This window comes from Hyla sarda, chromosome 4 (assembly GCF_029499605.1).
Source record: "Hyla sarda isolate aHylSar1 chromosome 4, aHylSar1.hap1, whole genome shotgun sequence".
Taxonomy (NCBI): Eukaryota; Metazoa; Chordata; class Amphibia; order Anura; family Hylidae; genus Hyla; species Hyla sarda.
Window position 1 is genome coordinate 206,863,905 of NC_079192.1, and position 6,000 is coordinate 206,869,904.

A 6,000-nucleotide genomic window follows, 5' to 3' on the forward strand; every position below is an offset into this window, starting at 1 on the left:
TGTGTGAGAGAAGCATACATTGCAGAGTTGTGTGTGAGAGAAGCATACATTGCAGAGTTGTGTGTGAGAGAAGCATACAGTGCAGAGCTGTGTGTGAGAGAAGCATACAGTGCAGAGCTGTGTGTGAGAGAAGCATACAGTACAGAGCTGTGTGTGAGAGAAGCATACAGTGCAGAGCTGTGTGTGTAGCATACAGTGCAGAGCTGTGTCTGAGAGAAGCATACATTGCCGAGTTGTTTGTGAGAGAAGCATACAGTGCAGAGCTGTGTGTGAGAGAAGCATACAGTGCAGAGCTGTGTGTGAGAGAAGCATACAGTGCAGAGCTGTGTGTGAGAGAAGCATACAGTGCAGAGCTGTGTGTGAGAGAAGCATACAGTGCAGAGCTGTGTGTGAGAGAAGCATACATTGCAGAGTTGTGTGTGAGAGAAGCATAAAGTGCAGAGCTGTGTGTGAGGGAAGCATACAGTGCAGATCTGTGTGTAAGGGAAGCATACAGTGCAGAGCTGTGTGTTAGAGAAGCATACAGTGCAGAGCTGTGTGTGAGAGAAGCATACATTGCAGAGTTGTGTGTGAGAGAAGCATACATTGTAGAGTTGTGTGTGAGAGAAGCATACATTGCAGAGTTGTGTGTGAGAGAAGCATACAGTGCAGAGCTGTGTGTGAGAGAAGCATACAGTGCAGAGCTGTGTGTGAGAGAAGCATACAGTACAGAGCTGTGTGTGAGAGAAGCATACAGTGCAGAGCTGTGTGTGTAGCATACAGTGCAGAGCTGTGTCTGAGAGAAGCATACATTGCCGAGTTGTTTGTGAGAGAAGCATACAGTGCAGAGCTGTGTGTGAGAGAAGCATACAGTGCAGAGCTGTGTGTGAGAGAAGCATACAGTGCAGAGCTGTGTGTGAGAGAAGCATACAGTGCAGAGCTGTGTGTGAGAGAAGCATACAGTGCAGAGCTGTGTGTGAGAGAAGCATACATTGCAGAGTTGTGTGTGAGAGAAGCATAAAGTGCAGAGCTGTGTGTGAGGGAAGCATACAGTGCAGATCTGTGTGCGAGGGAAGCATACAGTGCAGAGCTGTGTGTGAGAGAAGCATACAGTGCAGAGCTGTGTGTGAGAGAAGCATACAGTGCAGAGTTGTGTGTGAGAGAAGCATAAAGTGCAGAGCTGTGTGTGAGAGAAGCATACAGTGCAGAGCTGTGTGTGACAGAAGCATACAGTGCAGAGCTGTGTGTGAGAGAAGCATACAGTGCAGAGCTGTGTGTGAGAGAAGCATACATTGCAGAGTTGTTTGTGAGAGAAACATTCATTGCAGAGTTGTTTGTGAGAGAAGCATACAGTGCAGAGCTGTGTGTGAGGGAAGCATACAGTGCAGAGCTGTGTGTGAGAGAAGCATACATTGCAGAGTTGTTTGTGAGAGAAGCATAAAGTGCAGAGCTGTGTGTGAGAGAAGCATACAAGGCAGAGCTGTGTGTGTAGCATACAGTGCAGAGCTGTGTGTGAGAAGCATACATTGCAGAGTTGTTTGTGAGAGAAGCATACAGTGCAGAGCTGTGTGTGAGAGAAGCATACAGTGCAGAGCTGTGTGTGTAGCATACAGTGCAGTTGTGTGTGAGAGAAGCATACAGTGCAGAGCTGTGTGTGAGAGAAGCATACAGTGCAGAGTTGTGTGTGAGAGAAGCATAAAGTGCAGAGTTGTGTGTGAGAGAAGCATAAAGTGCAGAGCTGTGTGTGAGAGAAGCATACAGTGCAGAGCTGTGTGTGACAGAAGCATACAGTGCAGAGCTGTGTGTGAGAGAAGCATACATTGCAGAGTTGTTTGTGAGAGAAACATTAATTGCAGAGTTGTTTGTGAGAGAAGCATACAGTGCAGAGCTGTGTGTGAGAGAAGCATACAGTGCAGAGCTGTGTGTAGCATACAGTGCAGAGCTGTGTGTGAGAGAAGCATACATTGCAGAGTTGTTTGTGAGAGAAGCATAAAGTGCAGAGCTGTGTGTGAGAGAAGCATACAGTGCAGAGCTGTGTGTGAGAGAAGCATACAAGGCAGAGCTGTGTGTGTAGCATACAGTGCAGAGCTGTGTGTGAGAGAAGCATACATTGCAGAGTTGTTTGTGAGAGAAGCATACAGTGCAGAGCTGTGTGTGAGAGAAGCATACAGTGCAGAGCTGTGTGTGTAGCATACAGTGCAGTTGTGTGTGAGAGAAGCATACAGTGCAGAGCTGTGTGTGAGAGAAGCATACAGTGCAGAGCTGTGTGTGAGAGAAGCATACAGTGCAGAGCTGTGTGTGAGAGAAGCATACAGTGCAGAGCTGTGTGTGAGAGAAGCATACAGTGCAGAGCTGTGTGTGAGAGAAGCATACAGTGCAGAGCTGTGTGTGTGTAACATACAGTGCAGAGCTGTGTGTGAGAGAAGCATACAGTGCAGAGCTGTGTGTGTGTAACATACAGTGCAGAGCTGTGTGTGTAGCATACAGTGCAGTTGTGTGTGAGAGAAGCATACAGTGCAGAGCTGTGTGTGAGAGAAGCATACAGTGCAGAGCTGTGTGTGAGAGAAGCATACAGTGCAGAGCTGTGTGTGAGAGAAGCATACAGTGCAGAGCTGTGTGTGAGAGAAGCATACAGTGCAGAGCTGTGTGTGAGAGAAGCATACAGTGCAGAGCTGTGTGTGAGAGAAGCATACAGTGCAGAGCTGTGTGTGAGAGAAGCATACAGTGCAGAGCTGTGTGTGTGTAACATACAGTGCAGAGTTGTATGCAAAACATACATTGCAGAGTTCTCTATTCCCTTCTCTTCTTGCTGTCCCAGTTTCTAATTGCTCCTTAACCTGTTAAAGACCAAGGGCATACCTGTACGTCCTGGATCCTTTCCCTTTCTATAACGTCATAGCGGGTCGGGCCTGGCCGTTGTTGTTGCGTACTGCGTAGAAATGGAAGCCCCAAAAGATTACAAAATGGTGTTTTTTCTTCAATTTTGTCTCACAATGATTTTTTTTCCGTTTCGTTGTAGATTTTTGAGTAAAATAACTGATGTCATTACAAAGTAGAATTGGTGGCACAAAAAACAAGCCATCATATGGATTTATACGTGCAAAATTGAAAAAGTTATGATTTTTAAAGGTCATGAGGAAAAAATGAAAGTGCAAAAACGGAAAAAAACCCTGGTCCTTAACCCCTTGCCGCTATAGGACGTATGCATACGTCCAAGCATCCGAAATGTTCGCGCATTTGGACGTATGCATACGTCCTATCGATCTCCGGCACTGCCACGGGCAGTGCAGGAGATCGGCGACGGGACCCAGCTGTTAATCACAGCTGGAGTCCCGCCGCAGCTGCCGTAGCCGCGATCGCACCGGTCCCGGCAGCATTAACCCCCTAGATGCCATGATCAATCCTGAACATGGCATCTATGGTGTTGACAGGGGGAGAGCTCTCCCCCTGTTCACCAACGGCGGCGGCGCAATACGTTCGCGGGTCTCTGTTGGTTGCTATGGCAGCAGGAGGTCAGATCATGACCTCCTGTCTGCCTGCTACGGAAGCCTGTGAGATCCAACCAGAGACTAGATCACACAGGCTGTACTATGTGCAGCTGATCAGGTCATACTGTGCTGCAGTACAAATGTATTGCAGCATAGTATAACCTGTAAAAAGTATAAAAAATAAAATAAAAAGTTCTTAATAAAAGTATGAAGTGTAAATTTTTTTTTAAATGCCCCTTTCCCAATAAAAGCCCTGTATTATCACCAAAAAAGATCAAAAACACAACTCATATACATAATAGGTATTGCCATGTCCGTAATGACATGTACTATAAAACTATGATGTAAATTATCCCGCACTGTGAATGCCGTAAAAAAAAAAAAAAAAGATTAAAAAAAGCGCAAAAAGTTTTCTACCGAAGTACCCCTTTAGTGTGTATGTGTGTTTTTAAACTTTTATTTTTTTTATATTTTTTTTACACTTTTAGTCCCTTTAGGGGACTTTTAGAAGGACTATTAACACTGGCCCTCAGCTCCAAGAATCAGCTGACGCGGGCATGAGTCGGGAGCCTGTGCCATACACCGTTAACAGCACAAGGACGTGTATACACGTCCTTAGTTGTTAACCAGTTTTTAAATAAACAGTGCTCTCTGCTGACACCTCTGTCCATTTTAGGAACTATAAAGAGCAGGATAGGTTTTCTATGGGGATTTGCTTCTACTCTGGACAGTTCCTAAAATGGGCGGAGGTGTCAGCAGAGAGCACTCTAATAAACTAATACATTTTGTGCTCCTACAGAGGTAGGAAAGAGGTAAGAGGTGTAGAAAAATGCTTCAATTACACCTACGATGATAAATGCCCCCCATAGAGCTGCATGGAAGGGGGGATGTCAACCACCACTTCGTGCAGTAGTCGGCACACCCCATTAAGGAGGAAAGCTGGGGCCCCATACAGGAGATTGCGGGGGTCCCAACGGTCAAACCCACCAACACCACCACCTCAAAACCGTCCGGTGCGATCTGACATTTATCCCCTATACGTAGATAGGGGTTAAGTTTTGCGATCCGGGAGTTCTCCTTAAACATTAAACTAATTACTTGAGGAGGACATATTCTAGGGTCCTAGAGCCCCCTGGGGTCTGACCTATCTAAGCAGAACCTGCCTATACTGCCTTTTCTTTTCCTACAATCTGGGGGCTGAAAGCTCTGGTCAGAGAGGAGGAGACATGGAAGGAGTCACGGCAGGTAGCATGCTGTCCTGTCAAGCAGCAGTAGTCATTGGGTGGCTGGCACCACATATATTAACTGCATCAACTGATCCTAGCTGATGCCACAACCGATGAAAAACAGTGTCAGTTGTCATTAGGCTTTTTGACTATTTCTAGTGGAAAACCATCAGGGGGACAATGAACAACAATGGCGTACATGGCAGGATTCCTCCTCCATACTCCTCTGCCCTTCCCAGACCCTTGTGTCCTCCTTCTCACCTTGTAGAAGCGGCTCTGTGTCCGTGGGAGCAGTGGGCTACAGTTTGTGACATCTGGGGCGTTCCTGCACACGGACGTTTGGTACTCTTAAGCCCCTTTCACACTACAGGTATCATCCTGTAAAAACCTCCGTTATTACTCCCGCCAAAAAGTCCTGAAAACAGCCTTCAAAAAATCCCATTCATGTCCATGGGATTTTGTGAACATTCTTTTGCGTCAGGTATGTCCGTTTTTACTAATGTCCGTTATTTTTTACGGCACAAAAAAACAGTGCATGCACTAATTTTTGGTCCAGCAAAATTAATGGTGAAAAAACGCCCGTTAAAATGTAAGATTGAAGTCTATGGGAAACGGATGTTATCATCCGTTATTGTCTGTTTTTTTAACATCCGTTTTTTGTACTGAGCATGCTCAGTACAGCTTTACAAAAAAAAAAAAGGTTAAAAACCTGATTTAAAAAAAGAAAACAGATGATCACAGATGAACAACATCAGTTTTTTAAAGAAAAAAAAAACATTAAAAATAACAGATGATGGTCATCAGTTATCATCCGTTATTACCAGTTATTGCATCCGTTTTTTTTTTCATCTGTTATTGTAAAATAACGGCAGTAAAAAAAAAGCAGGATGATACCTGTAGTGTGAAAGGGGCCTTAAAGTGACAGCGTCCCTGCCCCGGCTTACTGGACTTCGAGCCAGGGGACCAGCCTGTAAAGAGGCCACCTTTAGCCCAACCAGAAAAGAGGTCCTCAAGGGAAGAGCTGCTAGAGCCGCATTTGTTATATTTAAAATAAATATCTAAATAAATAAATAAATTAGAAAAAGAAAAAACAGAAAAGTCTGGCACCGGATTAGGCTGGGTTCACACTACGTTTTGTCCCATACGGGAGCGCATACGGCAGGGGGGAGCTAAAAGCTCGCTCCCCGTTGACCACAGTTTTAGGTCCGGTTGTAAAAGCGCATACGGCGCAAAAATGAGCCGACCGGACCGAACGTTTCACTCCGGTCGGCTCATTGAAATGAATGACATACGGGAGCGCATACGGT